The sequence below is a fragment of the Chionomys nivalis genome, chromosome 2 (assembly GCF_950005125.1).
Source record: "Chionomys nivalis chromosome 2, mChiNiv1.1, whole genome shotgun sequence".
In the NCBI taxonomy this organism is placed as follows: domain Eukaryota; kingdom Metazoa; phylum Chordata; class Mammalia; order Rodentia; family Cricetidae; genus Chionomys; species Chionomys nivalis.
The window spans coordinates 8,548,702-8,564,996 of NC_080087.1; positions in this window are offsets into that span (position 1 = coordinate 8,548,702).

Consider the following 16,295-nt stretch of genomic DNA (forward strand, 5'->3'; position numbering starts at 1 on the left):
TCATGTGACAGGAGTGGCGTCTGTAGCTCATTGGGGGTCAAATGGGATCGTTTTAAAAGGAGGCTAGCTTCTTGGGGTTTATGCCTCAGTGATGAGCGGTGAGCATGGAGCAGAATCCAGGAGGGTGAGTCATATTGTTCATGCCAGTTTTACAGTGAAGATGATTAGGTCAAGTGATGGCAGAAATCTTTGAAACAAACTGTGTGACAAACAAGTCCACGTGTCCCTGGTGGGTGTCTGTTTCACATGATGCCAACAATGTCAAATTTCTCTATGAAACAAGATAGGAATCAGTGGGTGGACTTATTAAAATACCAGGTCAGCTAAACTGACACAGACCTTGTGACAGTCGTGTGTGCCGAGGAACAAAGGGTGTAAGCGGTAAGACCGCTCACGGTTGTAAAACTGCGGTATAGAATACAGGGAGATAGCAGATGATTAGTGTGTTAGAGCCCTCAGCATAGTGCTGACGCTGTGGTAATAAAGATCAGAATGAACGAATGAGTAAATAAATAGATAGATAAACAAATAAATAGAAAGATTGTAATAGGCAACAGAGATCTTTTCACAAAACTCACAAAACAGGAATGGCTATTTTGCCATAAAATACCAGGTCTACAACATGTTACATGATGACTAAAAAAGATAAAACATATATACAATAATGTCATGGAGAATATACTTAAGTTAAAATGATTGAACATATTTTTAAAACAGCATATATGTGTGGGTAAGGCTCAGACGAAGCTATAGGTCAATGCATTTTATTTTATATAAGTAGAGGAAATTTTATATGACTGTTTCGTTTTTTAATTAATAAATATATTTGAATATGTATAAAAAGAACAGCAATTTCTCCATACATCTGTTAAGGATCTATAGCCCTTCGTTTTGGATTGACTTATAGGAAGGTATAAAATTCAGTTCTGGGATGGAATATAAGCTACCTATGTCATGGATTTTCTTTTTCTAAATTTATTTCCTAGGGATGGTGTGTGTGTGTGTGTGTGTGTGTGTGTAGGTTCAAGGATAACTTGTGGGAGTTGACTTTCTCCTCCTTGGAGTGCAAGGAGTGCAGATCCTGGGGAATCAAACTCAGGTCGTCAGGCTTGGCAGCAAGCACCTTTACCTGATGCGATATCTAGGGGTCTCACATCACTGTGAGGACATTTTCTGACTTTTCTTTAAAGGAGCTGGATAAGTATATTTGATCTTCAAGGAAACTGTCACTCCCCTTCAGAGTCACACTTGCTCCCTTGTGTCTATCTCTTCACTGTTGTAAGAACAATAATCTTTTTGATCTTCTAAATCATTCTCTATTATGCCTACATCACCAAGGAATGCCAAAAGTCACTGAACTTTTCTGAAGGAAAAGTTACTCGAGAGAGAATTGAATAGTCGAGAGTATTTTGCATTGATGGATCCCCAGCCACGTTTGAAATGGTCAGTTGTCACCTGATTTGTGCCTTTGAGGAGTCCTCTTTAATAAATGACAAAGCTCTCTTCAAAGTGCAGGGAGCAAGTCCCCAGGTGCACATGTGGAGAACAGCTATTTCTGTCCCCGAGGTTCCAGGTACACATCCCTGAGCCTGGAAGCTTTGTTCTCAGAATTCACGCTGTCATCAAGAGGACTCAACACAAATACCCCTGTGGGCTGGCCCATGGCTCCATTGTGACTTCAAGCAACTGCAATTGCCTATCATGGCGTCAACCCCTGGCCTCTTTCTGGGTGTGGGATACCTGTTTCCTGCCTGTTTTCCTCCTGGAGTAGGCTCCACCCTTCCAACCAACCAACTCCATGTTTCTGTACACCCCACAGCCTGTACCGCTCTCACGCCCCGGCCTGGTTTCCTGCATTCACACATGACACGATAATCTTCTGTGTGATGTCCCCTGTTGGAACATTAGCTTTCCATGGATCTCCATGATCTCTGCGGATCAGGGTGTTGATGTATCTAGCCTGTAGCTCTTAGGGGATCTTAGGGCTGTCTTACAGAAAGACTTTAGGTGCTCTAAAAGTCCTTGAAATTGTAGGCAGTTTGTGTCCTGTTGCCTCCCAGCGGTTTATCTGTAGATCAGGCTGGCCTCGAACTCGCAGAGATCCACCTATCTCTGCCTCCTGAGTAAAGACGTGCTCCACCATCACCCGGCTAGCAGGGGTATATTCTATGGTTTCTTTAGTCCTGATGACACCTGCCCCCCCCCCCCAGGACTGATTATACCAGCAAGGGGGTCCTTTCCTTTGTAGTGCTTGGTTTTAGCTTATCACCAGGCATACCTGTGAGAGCCAAATGGAAGCTTATCTCGGACATGTGAAAAAAAGCCTTCATATTAAAAAAAGGTGGCCTGTGGGGCGGGGGGATTGAGCCCTCTTAATAGGCACCATCCTTATACCAATGCCCAGCGTGGACTAAACCCTTGCAGGAGCACACAGAGGGCAGAACAAGAAGCAGGAAGGCATCCAGGCTTTATTCTTCCAGGGTCACCACTTTTACCAGCCTGTGGGGATTCACTTCAACCTATGAAATTCAAACATCTTATTGGTTAAGCACCATAGACTTCAAGCAGAGGTATAGCATTAATGAGGGCGGTAGTGTAGAGTTAGCACTGCATGACCGAATGGTTCTCCCTCCAAAGGCTGCAGATGTCTGTGGGTGTTCAGTTAGATGCTGACGGATTGGTGGACACACTAAGAATCCAGGGGCAGACCTCTACGTCAAGGGCCAGGCAGAGAAGGCTGGGGTGGAAGAACTTACCAGGCCTCTGGTGGGTGTTGCCTAACTGGGGTATGTGCTATGCCCACACTCGAGTTTGCTGTTCAGCCCAGCCAGGCACAGGAAAGAGGCGGGGATGTCAGAGCGCACGGAGGAGGGGGCTTGGGGTGTTGCACTGAGAATCCAGCTGTCCCCTGACTAGGATGTCCAAGGACTCAGTGGTGGGGACGAAGGTCCTGCCCACCTCAACAAGAGCACAAGGACAAATGGACTTTGCTGACAGACATGCCAGTGACCTGTAGTTTTGAAACAGGCTCGGAAACTATGTCCATACTATTAGAAATTGCCGGGTCAGCAGCGAAGCCTCCATGGACAGTGAGGTGCAGATGCATTCACACTGCTTACTTATTTTCCCTACCTCTGCCTTCTAATCAGGAAGCTCACCACCTTCTCCCCTGCTCCCACCCACGGGCACACACCCCATGAGAGAGGCTCGGCTCCTTTTGATACAAGTTTATTCAAACGTCACCCTCTGAGTCTGGGCTGTGTGTTCTTCAGGGATTGGCAAGACACTCTGTGCTGTTGGTGGGCTGTCATCTGATGCCAGGGAGACCTTGAGAGCTTGGGGAATGCTTCCCACCTGTGGGTGGGGCAAGCTCTTCCTCAGAGGGACCAGATGAACATCTATCAGACGCAAAATGAAGGAGTGCAACGTGTATGCAGTGCGGTCCAGGATCAAACCTCACTGTGGGGTTTCGAATTGGCTCTGTTCCTTCAGTGTGTTTGGGATAGTGGGTGTGGCTGGCCTGCTCTTCTCTCCTGTGTGATTGGATGGTCTTGACAGAGGTCACATCCAGGCCCCAGGAAGCCTGCAGTTCAAGCACAGGGTACAGGAAAAGGTCTACAGGCAAAGAATAGGGGCTGTCAAACCAGGGGCTCAGCCTCCTAGGAGACAAGCTGCCGGGCGTGAGAGACGGTAGACTCTGTAGAGTTTGCAGAGTTTCCATCTTACAAAAGGAGAGGAATGAGGCCTGGATGAGAGAAGAGGCTGAGCAAGGGCCCAGGGTCAACCTGCAACCCGTGACCCTGCACCCCATTTCCCCTGTGGCGGCAGTTTGTACTCTGCCATCTATGTGCTGCGGCCTGAGAGCTCGCTGTGCTTTTGTCTCTGGACCCTTGGAGAGACCTCTGCCAGAGCAGCTGTGTGCTCAGAGCCAGTGGCTGGGGGCAGGGTGGAAATCACCTGACTTGACTAGCTTGAAGTGAAGCAGATGGCACTTCTGACTCACTGGACGTGGCTGAAGGACATGACCCTTCCTGTGGGCCTTGCTCTTGGGAAAGGAAGTCTTCGGAAGTTTGTAGCAACTGAATAAATCTTGTCCCTTTGATAAGCGGGCTCCCCATTTGGCTGGCATGTGGAGAAAGCGCCACACTTCCTCTGATTGTCTCAGCTGATTGAGCTCCAGGGTGTATGACTTGATAACTCATTCCTGGGGAGCTCTGGCGGAAGCGAAGGCCCAGGCAGAGAGCCCGAGTGCCTCAGCATGCAGGCCCACACGCAGAGCCCCAGCCTAGGCCCGCGGCTGCCTGGTTATTCTTGGAAGTTATTTTGATCTGCTGGTCCTACCATGGTTCAGGTTTCTGAGCCCAGCCCTAGAGCTGGGGAAGCTGAGGGTGAGGTGATCCATTGTAATTATAGACTGCTGCTCACAGGGAGGAGGCGCGCCAAGGCTCTGGAGGCCCACGTGGGCTCCATGATGCCCCCAGCACGACCTGCGCCACCCCATAACAGGTGCCGCATCCCAGTCTGCGCCACGTGGGATGTGGTCAGGCTGGACCCTGTGCTTCTGGGAGGGTCTCCATCAGCTCCAGGGAGCAGAAGTGACTCCTGTAGGCAGACTCATGAGACCCACAGGGGAGAGGGAAGGGAAGACTCCCTAGAGCTCTGGTGCTGTGCCGGAAGGATGCTCTCTCATGTAGCTGAGGGCGAAGAGGTGACCAACCCGGGAGCTGAAGTTCCTCGGTAGGGACAGCTGCTCTTTGCATCTTTTAGGCACCCACCCAGGCCTACTTTTAACTCTAAAAGTTGAATAATTTGTTGTTGCTGTTGTTAGAGACGTCATGTTTGCTAGGTGGGCATAAATGACCGTAGCCTGGTGGTCTGAATGGCAGAGATATACTGCTTTGCTGTGGGCATTCTGGAAGTTTGAGGTCATAGCTGCCAGGTGGCTCCCTGCCCAGGCTGGATGGGGGGAATCTGCCCTGCTGCCACTGTCAACCAGCTCCTGGTGGTGACTGGCATCCTTCTGTCCCTCAGCATGTAGCAACAACCCAGTCTCTTCCTTCATCTTCACACACACACCTTCCCTGTGTGAAAGGGACCCAGTCACAATGGATGATGGTCTCTGCGCCCCAGCAGCACTCACTCCAACTTGCTGATGACAGTGACGCCTTCCTTTCCGAGCGGGTCTAGCTCAACAAGGCCACATTCTAAGGTACAAGTTGGGTAGGGACCAGGACCATGTGGGTCCTGCAGGGAGACAGTTGAGCCTGTGACAGATGGGGACTATATGGACTATAGCAAGCTGGAAAACCGCAACAAGCAAATATCAAAGGAGTGAACCTTATTTCTGCCTTTCAGACTGACACAATGGATGACTTAGGGCACACACTTCTGGGAATGTACCTCAGGACTGCAAGATTTCTGGTTCACTGATCTTTGCTTTTCCATTTTACTGATGTTTTCTTATCAATACCTCATTTATGGTTTTCACGGCAGCTTTGTTTAAAGAAAAAAAGTGGATCCAGGGTTCTTCCTTGTGAGGGGTCACGGAGTCCCTAAGGAGCCTTTCTCCAGTGTGCCCATTTCTATGGCATGGAGACCCACTCTGGATCTCCACGGTACACTGCATGACATTCTACACCCGAAATTTGCCACTCTGTCTTATGACATTGTTTGGCTTGTTTCGGTCCCTTGTATTGCCTGTGAGCCAAGGCTTGCTGCTAAGCCTCCATTTGCTCCGAGGTAAGCCTAATTTGGATGGCAAGCATTGCTGGTATACCCGAGAGTCCTGGGACAGAAAAGGAGGAAGAACATTTGCTTCGCCCGTGGCAGGCCTTGCTCAGGCTGGAGGGTTCCTGCCTCACTAGCAAGCAGGAGCTGATGTTGGAGACGGCCCCTGGTGACACTGATGCTTTCCACTGTGAACGCTTCTGATGGCCGAGGGGGAACTTGCCCCTTCTGGTGGCAGCTGCTGTGGGGGAGGAAGTGCAACAGGGTCAGCTGAGACGTGCCTGGAACCACAGTCTCGAGACACTTGGTTCTGAGAAGTCCTTGCATTCCTGACATCCATGTGGTTTGATGGGCACATGCGCTCCAGCACACATAGGCCTCCAAGGCCTGGCTCTCCTTCCTTAGACTCTTGGACATTGAGTCAGCTGTGCTCATTGCCTTCCAGGGAAGTACAGGGCTGTCTTCTCCGGCGCGCGCACATGCGTGTGTGTGTGTGTGTGTGTGTGTGTATGTGCATGTGTGTGCATGTGTGTGTGCACGTGTGTATATATGTGCGTATGTGTGTGCATGTGTGTGCGTGCGCGCGTGTGTGTATGTGCGTGTGTGCGTGTGTGTGTGTGTGTGCATGTGCGTACACGCACACAGAAACTAGGGAGTCACATCAGGCGTCTTTCTGAATCTCTCTCCCTTTTATTTGTGGGGTCAAGGTCTCTCGCTGAAGCTGAGCTCACTGATCAGCTGGACAATGGGCTCCAGAGCTCCTTCTGTCTCTGCCCTGCTGGGGTTTCAGATGTGTGCGACTAGCAATGTGTGACTCCCCCATAGGGGTTGGGAATCCAAACTCAGGTGCTTGTGCTTCTGTGGCAGACACTGTGGTGACAGAGCTACCTCCCTGGACCCACTCGCTGACTTTTAAAAACACACATTTAGTCTTTCATAATTCATATTCTATCCAGCTTCAGGATGCTCCCATAAGCTCCCTACATTCTTCATGCCCCTCCCCAGCTGATCGTTGTCCACCTACAGTTCCAGGACAGACGGGGAACTTTTTTCTTTGTTTTCTGTCTTCTCTCTTCCCTCCTTCCTCTCTCTTCGTTCATTCCTTCCTTTTATTTCTTTAGACAGAGTCTCACTATACAAGCCAGGTTGCCCTCAAAGCCCTGATCCTCCTGCCTAGCCTCCATGTAGACAAATAATCTATAAAGCCTCCTGAGTTTTATTTCTCTACCTGGATTATTCTGTCTCTCTTGGAACTCTGTGTGGCTGGAATGAACTGCACCGTCTCTCCCTCCCATTCAGGGCAGTTCTGGGTTTCGTCTAGAGTAAGCCCCCGCTGTTTATGTTGAGGTGAGCTGCTTAGTATCCCTGTCACCCCCACAGACTTCTGGTGAGTCTTGTCACGCACAGTGGGTGGGTGCCGCTGGTTTGTCCTGTGTCTGCATGGCCTCTAAGAGGGTACTGGCCATCAGGGTACGGGATGCAGGACAGACCCTCTCTCTAGTGAGCGGGCCTTGTAGACTGATGGGAGGGGAGAGAGGTTTGAGTGGGTGTCAGTGAGAATGGGGACAACTTTGCACTGACGCCTGCTTTAGTGGAAGTTCCTTGGAGGCAGCTCTGACAGCTTACCACAGAGAATATTACAAAACCAGGAGCCACCCCACAGCAGCTCACGCCCTGGTTTTGTACAGCTTGGCACCTGCTCTCCCGGGCCTACCTGGCAGTGACTGAGAATTAAAGAAATCCCATACTGTTTTTATTGTGGTGGCATTTGTCCTCTTCTGGGCCCTTCTGCCCAGTCCCACTGACAAAAAAAAAAAAGTATTCCTTTTCTTACGGCCACTCCTCTTGCTGTGATGATGGGTAATCTTTTATTTTGTAAACTTGCAAGGTGGCCAGGAACTTTACTGAGCATCTTTGGCACATAGCACAGAGAAAGAAGGAAAAAGAAGTGATTACATAGGATACAAACGGCCAGAGGAATCGAGGGCTGGGGAGGGGCAGGGGAAGGGCCTTGCAGCTGGCTCCAACTTCTCCCCACCTCCTCCAGGGTGTGTGGGAAGCTGAGGTCTCTCTCCCACCCCTCCCACATTAGCCCCAAGTGCAATGTTAGCACACTCGCTAAGGAAAGTGAACCATAGTGGAACTGTGCTATGAGCCCAGGAAGGGTATGGATGTCACATGGTCTGTGTCAGTGCCGTAAAGCTTCCTTCCACTGCTTGTCTCACTCTAGGCTGCAATGATTTGCTTCTCTATGATGAGGGACTGTCACAGGGCCTTTCTCAAACTTGAAAGTGACTTCCCAAAGCCACAGGCCCAATCTTTGTCTGTGTGTGTGTGTGTGTGAGAGAGAGAGAGAGAGAGAGAGAGAGAGAGAGAGAGAGAGAGAGAGAGAGAGAAAGGAGGAGGGGGGAAGGAGAAGGAGGAAGAAAGGAAGGAAGGAAGGGAGGCAGACAAGCAGGCAGGCAATGGGTAAGCTATCCCAGTGAGATCCCTGCTTCAGAGGTCGCCAGGGACAGAGCCTGGACACTGGGGTATGTGAAGATCAGGCCAGAGAGGATTAGAGAGAGAAAAGCCTCATGGATGACAAAGTCCAGGAAGACAAAGGCGAGCCCCTGTGTGACGGCCATGGCAAGCATCCTTCCAGCAGAGAGGGGCTGTGGGAAAGCCCTGATGTCCTGGCCCCCGTCAGTGCTGGTGAAAGCAGTCCCTGGCAGCAGTGCCCCAGGAACTCCAGGAGGGCTGCAGCCTGGCACACGGTGCTGCTCACCCTGGCCACACTTGGGAACTCTGAGTTCCCAGGCCCCGGCAAACAACCTTGGGCAGAATCCCACTTCCTCTCTGAGAAAAGCTTTGGCGCAGGCAGTAGGGAGGAGCCGTGCATCTCTGAGGGATGAACTCCCCCAAGAGTGCCCCAGATTGAGGTCATTCTGGCTGTGTTTGTTCCCTTCCAAAGGCCCATGGAGGCAGACAGAGAGGAGGAGGGAAGAAGGGATCATTACCTCCAGGCTCTTCCTAACATAGATTCAATGGCAGAACTTTATCAATTTGGAGGGGAGAAATTGATGTCCAATGAGCTTAAGATACCTGGCCCAGAACTCCTGACTGCATGATGTCCAAATTCTAGTTCAGGATGAGTCCCCCAAACGCATGGGTGGAAAAGATCCCAGAGGTGGGATCCAGAAGAACCCAGAGCCAGTAGAGTGTTCTCTTGTGAGGCTGGAGGGAGGGCCAAGAGCATGTGTTCTTGTGGAAGATGCAGGTTCCATTCCCTATGCCTAAAGGATGACTGCCAACCCTCAATAACCCCAGTTCCAGAGGGTTCAGTGCCTTCTACTGACCTCCACCGGGCACACATATGTGCACAGATATACATGCAAGCAGAATACTCACCCATATGAAATAACATAACTGAAAATAAAACTTAAAAGAAGAGGGCTCTCTCGTTCTGAACCCCATGAGGAAAGGGCTGCTAAGGTCAGTTTTGGGGTGGTGGTGAGGGAGGAATTTATCAAGACTCCCAACACCGAGATGATGGATATGCTCATGACCTTAGCACAGTCCCTCTTGAGCTGTCACTCTGTGTGCCATTTACATGTATGCATGTGTGTGAAGGCACAGAAAAGGGATGGGCAGTGTGGGAGGGCACAGCACTCTTTGTTGCTTTTTGGCCAAGGCCTTTGGTCAACTGCTATCCATGGTCTATCCATTTCTTGTAGTGTAGGATGCCCTGCACGGACTTGTAGCATTTCAGGGAATTAAGGGAGTCTGAGTGTCTGTTGGCCAGCTCCCCATGACTGCTGACTTTTTTAGACCCTTCTGGAGATGGAGAGGCCTCTGGCACCTGGGCTGGCAGTCAGGTTGGGAGCTGGGCTGACATGTCACCCAGAATCCTGAATGTTTACCAGTTCCTGGTGGGATGTCATTTCACGGAGTGTGTAGAACTGGAAACCGCATCTACCGACATCTCTGAATAAGCCGAGGCTGTGTACCTGGAGGTAGGGCATGCCTAGGAGCTGCCAGGGTAGGTATCAATGGTATTACATGACCTTGAGCAAATGGTTTCATTTCTCTGACTGTCCCCTCAGCTGTGCCCCACCTCCAGGGCTGTGACCAGCGATCACAGTGCTCACCCCAAAGTGCCTGGAACCTCTTGCTGACTGGCAGTTACCTCACCCAACCTTCACTCCTGTGCCCCTTGACTCTTCCTGACCCCCTTTCACGGCTCTTCCCTCAACCCCCAGGCAGTCACATGAGCAGCCAGAGTGTTCTATCTGAGCAGGAGACAATAGGGGGCTGTAGACCAGGACCTGGTGATGCTGGGTAAGAATCAGGGATCTGCCAGACAGTATGGGCCAGCAAGCTATGCCCCCTTTCTTCTACATGGTGGCCACCACCCCTGGAACAAGTATTTCTGGTGAAGAAGGCACTGCCAGGCCTGGTTTTGGTGACCTTCTCACCTTATTCCTCCATGCCCTGGATGGATGGCATGCTCAGTGACCTTGGATAAGGTAAGTGGTGTTAGCAGAAGCTTCCAGAGGAAGATGAAAGCAGAGCTGGGGAGATGGTTCAGTGGGGTGTGAGGGCCCCAGTTCAGATCAGATGCAAAGGTCGGATGTGGCGGTAAGTAACATCTGCAACCCCGGGAATCCTACAGCAAGATGGAAGAGGAAGCAAGGGACTCTGGGAAGCCTGGGAGACAGCCAGTCTGATATACCAAGTGGCAAGTAATGGTAGACCCTGTCTCAAACAAGGAAGAAGGTGAGGGTGACACCCCAAGTTGATCCGTGACTTCCACATGGGGGCCTGGCGCGCACGCGCGCTTGCGCACACACACACTACAGCAAGGAACACAGCTGTAATTAAACCCTAGTTTTACCCTTCACCCTGGTTTATGACTGTGGTTCTTGGGAAGCTGGCATGTTTATCCATCCCTCAGTCAGGTTTAGGGGCAGGCTGAGGTTAGACATGTTGAGGGCGGGAGAGTTGGAGTGGGGGAGGCTGAGCCTCTCTGGAGGTGAACCAAGTTGAGCTGAGCTGACAGTCTCACCAGCAAAACGCTGAGGAAACAAACTCCAAAGTGATGGAGGCCGTGTTTGCTAGGGCTAAAAATAGACATTCCCTGGAGTTCTGTAGTAACACCAAAATCGCTTCACGGATGTGTAATGTGGAAAAAAAAATTATTTTTCATGCCTTGGTCTTCTCAGCCGTAAACAAACAGGGTTTGCCATCCGTGGTCAGCATCTTAACACACTGTGTGGAGCGACCTGGCACAGTGGCCCGTCAGTCACTCAAATCCAACCGTGACCACGTTGATGGCAATGTGTTCTAAGATGAACAGAGATTTCAGAGAGTGTCTAATTTCTATTTTTGCTTATTTTTATATAATGTGTTTACCTTTTACATACATAATCTGTTCTGTTATATGTTCTGAACACCGTCTGCTGAGAAATAAAATCTGAGCCGTGATTTAAGTGATTTTCACAGAACACTGTCTTCTCAATGCTTTCTTTGCAGTTTTTGCATAGGGAAACAGGCCGGGAGCGCCGTGCTAACCTTGTCATGGCCCACTGTGGATGTAGGCAGAGTTGCAGTTTAAAGCTTGGCCTTGACCCTAACCTTCACTAAACGATTCTGTTCATCATCTCCTGCAGTGATATTTCACTTGTGTTTTAATAAATAAAGCTTACCTGAAGATCAAAACATAAAACAATCACACTAGTCATTCATACAAATCAGGCAGTAGTGGTACACACCTTTAATCCCAGCAACCATACTCAGCCATAGAGGCCTAGTGTAGGGCCCGTGTCTACCCCTGCTCTTGGGGTTCATCTTGAGGACAGTTTCTGGTCAGCCAGCTAAAACATCCTGTTTGTTCCTGTGCTCCCTCTGCCCCTCCTGGTGATTAGCTGTAGGGCATTGTTTACTCCATCTTGGGTGTGGCATTTTCCCACCTGCCTGGGGTGAATTCCTTGTGCAGCAGCTAGGTATTTAAGGATTTCCCCAAGGTTGAATAAATGACTTAGGCTGATCTCCTTTCAAATGACCAGGGTCTCTTGTGTGTTCTTTCAATCTCCAGGCCCTTGCCCAGCTCACTACGGTAGTGTGGTGCGCGAACGGTACCACGGGGGTAACACAGAATCGGTGTTACAGCCTGGCCCTGGCGGTGGTGGTGCATGCCTTTAATCTCAGCGCTAGAGAGGCAAGGTGGATGAGACAGGAACTCGCTCTCTTTTGGTCTCAAGATTTGGTAGAGGTAAAAGGTCTCTCTAGAGGCTGGCTGCTTTCCTTTTCTGATTTTCAGCTTGAACCCCAGTATCTGGGTTTTTATTATTTGTGCAACAACCTCAGACTTGGTTCCCGGAACCAACTTCATCCTTCCACTTGGGGTTTAGCTGCTTCAGTGCGTCCACAGTCACTGTGCCACCAAGCCCTTAGCTACATCCGCAAGCAACCAGTAAGCCCCCGGCGATTTGTGTTCACTTCCTTCATGGCCCTGCCATGAGTAAGAAGCCTGGACTCATATTTTAACACTTTTTTTTGGATCAACGCTACAGTATTTTCTCTAGTGTGCTTGCAACCCCCATCTACCTCGTCCATACTTGTCTGTGTGTTAGGGTACCCTCAGAGCTCTGCCATGGCCACAGGAGCAAGAAAGTAAGGCACACAGCCTCCTTCTGTGAGCTATGTGGTAGCCTCTGCGGCTGCTGGGAGAAGTCTCTGCAGATCCCCAGTAGATACTTTATAGAGGGAAAGCTTTTCCCTAGTGGGGCTCCTTGACCTCGCTTGTGAGACTCCGTTGTGTATGTCAGGTAGGCGGCCTTGGAAGTCCTGGGGTCACTAGTCACAGTTTAAGCTAATCTGAAGGCCTTACTCTGTGTTTCTGCAGTGAAGCTACAAATTGAGGGGAAAATCCCTTCAGCAGGATGTAGTCTCTCTCACACACATGCATGTACACACATACACACATACACATATACACAGGGACGGGGGCAGAGAGCGCACACAAAGGCTCACCACATAGCAAGAGTGGGGTGAAGACTGCCACCCCCTCAGAATACTTGCCCATTGGGCTCTTTCTAAACTGAAAACATTCTTTTAATATGGAGAATCCCTTGGAGGGCCATGAAAACCCTGGTCCTATGACATATTACCCACCCCCTACCCCCCGCCCAAATGGCACCTACTGAAGGGTTATTAAAATTTTACCTTTTTGTCAATAAAGCTCTTTATGAGACATTTTTCTGGCTGCATTTTAATGCAGCATCCCCTGCCCCAGATGCATGAGAGAGGAGACAGAAAGGCCATTTAAAGCCCTGGTCTTAGAATGGCCCTATTATGCTTCTCACTGAATCTAGTGCCACACGAGCTCTGCTCTGCATGGCCACAGTTTTAGCCGTAGGTTACTTCCACTAACCGGCCGGGACACTGAATCTGCAGTAGACAGGATATAGGAGACATCTTCCTTAGGGAGAGTGGGCATTTGCTGAAAGAAGCCTCACGAGCCCGCCTTTTAGCTGATCTGAAATCTTTGAGCTTTGAATATTTGCTAGAAATTTCCCTTTCTGTATTAAAGGAATCGATTCTCTCTTTTTTTTAAAGTTTTTTTTTTTTTTTCAAGTATAAAGGCGACAATCACATGGATATTTGGGAACGCTGAAGAGCCTCGAGACCTCTGAGACTTCTCTGGTCTTGATAACACTCAACAACAAAGACAACTGGTTCTTGCCAATGGCCTTGGTGCTGAATTGCTTAATTTTCTTCCTCTGGACCAAGGACAGCACAGTTATCTCCCACCAAAGGGACGTCGACACTCCACCGTCCCTAAGATCGCAACACTCGTGTTACCTGAGAGCTTGTTCTTAGTGGAGGCGGCAGGCGTGGCCAGGCTGGCTCATGGCATCGCTGGAGAATCTGGCTTGAAGAGCAGCGGCTTTCAATTTGCCAGGACCTTGCAAAGGGCTGGGAGTTGATGTCTGAAAGCCTGGGCTTGGAACGGTGACTTACAAACCTCAGGGTGCATCACAGTCGTGTGGCAGAGTGACAGGCCCTGAATGGAGGCTGAGACACAGCCGTCCAGCCAGGGCCCCAAGGATGTGCTTTCCACCCCAGCTCTCAGGCCTTCCTGCCTTCGCCAGTGCAACTCTGCTTGTCCAAGGTGTTAGGACACAACAGCACCTTCTTTTTGGTTGCTATAGGGATATGTACTGGAATATTTGAGGCTGTTTTCCTGGAAGAGGAACACGCATATGACTGGGACCTATTGGGCTGATGTATCCTGGTTGCAGCAGGAGTCTGCAGAGGAATTGATACAGTTCCCCAGAGGAAGGGTGGGGAGGGAGGTAGACATCCAGTCAGACTCGGGAGGAGACAGTGAGCTTGATACAATGCTTATGTCCTACCTAGGGAAGGGCCAGGTGGGCCTATGTGTATGTGTGGGTGTGTGTGCATGTGTGCACCTTCAGAAAACATTTAAAAACATTCCCCTTTGACAGTGTGCTATTTGCCTCTGAATAGCAGCGGGACCAGACTGTACTTTCCGGTTCATTCTTCAGAGTCTGACAGTAGATTGGTAGGTGTCCCTCTTCAGGACTTCACAGAGTGAATGTTCTCTGAGTCACAAGCACAGACTGGGATGGCCTTTGTGTTTGACTGAACAACAAACTGTCCATGTTGCTGGGTAGCAACCTTAGTCATTTGTTCAGCAAATGTCGCACGAAGGAGGAACATGGCCTAAGCCTGCCATGTGTGAAGTCCAGTCCCTGTTCTCACTGAGCTGGTAGATGCATGAGTAAATAAACAACAGCCGTGACCAGACATTTCCATAGTCAGACACTTTCTACCACCATGACCAGACACTTCTCACCACATGGCCAGACACTTCCCACTGCACGACCAGACACTTCCTACCACCATGGCCAGACACTTCCATAGTCAGACACTTCTCACCACCATCACCAGACACTTCTCACCACATGGCCAGACACTTCCCACTGCATGACCAGACACTTCCCACCACCATGGCCAGACACTTCCCACCACATAACCAGGCACTTCCCACCACTGTGACCAGACACTTCCCACCACCGTGGCCAGACACTTCCCACCATCGTGGCCAGACACTTCTGCTTTGTAAGCACAGCACCACCATGGCCAGACACTTCCCACCACATAACCAGGCACTTCCCACCACTGTGACCAGACACTTCCCACCACCGTGGCCAGACACTTCTGCTTTGTAAGCACAGCAATTGAGTGGGCAAAGTGAGAGCAGAGGGGCCGCAAATAGGGAAGGGACATTTAGGTGAGATTAGAATGAGGTCAGGAAAAGAGGGGCAGAGCATACACCTGGCCAAGGCATTGCAATGGAACCGGGGATCCCACTGAACCCTTAAACAAAAGCCTTTTTGTGTGTGATTCTCATGTAAACAAGCAGGTAGATGCTATGGAGTCTGTTTTGACAAGTGGCTATCATTTTAGAAGATTTACATAATTTGCTGGCATGGTATAGAGGACAAAGACTTCACAGTCAGAAACCATGACTTGCTTCAAGCTATAGAGCTCCTGAAACAAACAGGCTTGGTGTAGTCCTCATCCCCATGTCTCCTGTTGCTTCCCTTAAGAAGTGGGACACCTGGATGCAGGTGTTCCAATCCATAGAACACAGGGATAAGTTAGAGACAAATCAACAAACCCTTCACTAACAGACCAGAGCTCACTACACCACACACGCTGAAAGGAAGACATGTCCCCCTTGGGGGTCTAATGCCCAGTAACAGCTCTCTCTCTCTCACTCTCTCTCTCAGCTCTCTGTCTCAGCTCTTTCTCTCTCACACGCTCTTTGTGTATCTGTTTTTCTGCCTGCCTGCCTTTCTGCCTCTCTCTGTCTCTGTCTTTGTCTCTCTCTGTCTATGTGTCTCTGTTTTTCTCTCTGGGTCTCCGCTTGTAATAAAACCCAATGCCTCCATGTTACGCCTTTCGCTCTTAATTTCCTTGGAAACGGTTCGGACTTGCCTTGGGGTAGGGTCAGAAAAAGCAGGCCATTCCTAGTTCTATACACAATATGTGGCTAAGTTTAGTTTTGCTTTTTAATCTCTAGATAACAAAGTCCTGTCTCTGTGCGTAGCTTGGTCCTCTGAAAAACTGCTTCACTGTGAGGTGATTTCCATCTCTGGGTAGGAAGTGCTGTCTTGCCTGAGGGGTGTTCTGGTGTATGTTGCTCTGTTGGGGCAGATGGGAGTCACTCTTCATACACTGTTTGTCTTCAAGATGTCCGCAGTGAGCACCCAACTCATGGATATGTAGAGCTAACTTCCGATGTGGGTCACTTTCCTACAGACAGGCCAATCTGCACTTGGCCGTGGAGGGCACAAGGGGCTCAGCCAGGCTAAGGAATTTTCCCAGGGCGGCACAGCTAATGAGTAACAGTGCCGGGTGATGAAGTCAGAGCTCTTGGCCAGTCTTCCTGCTTGAAATCAGGCAGTTTTTACATGTGTGCCAGGGTGAAAGGGTAGAGCCTGTAAGACCTTAGGAGGCACCAGCACACTGTAGTCTTCTTAACTAACAGTATC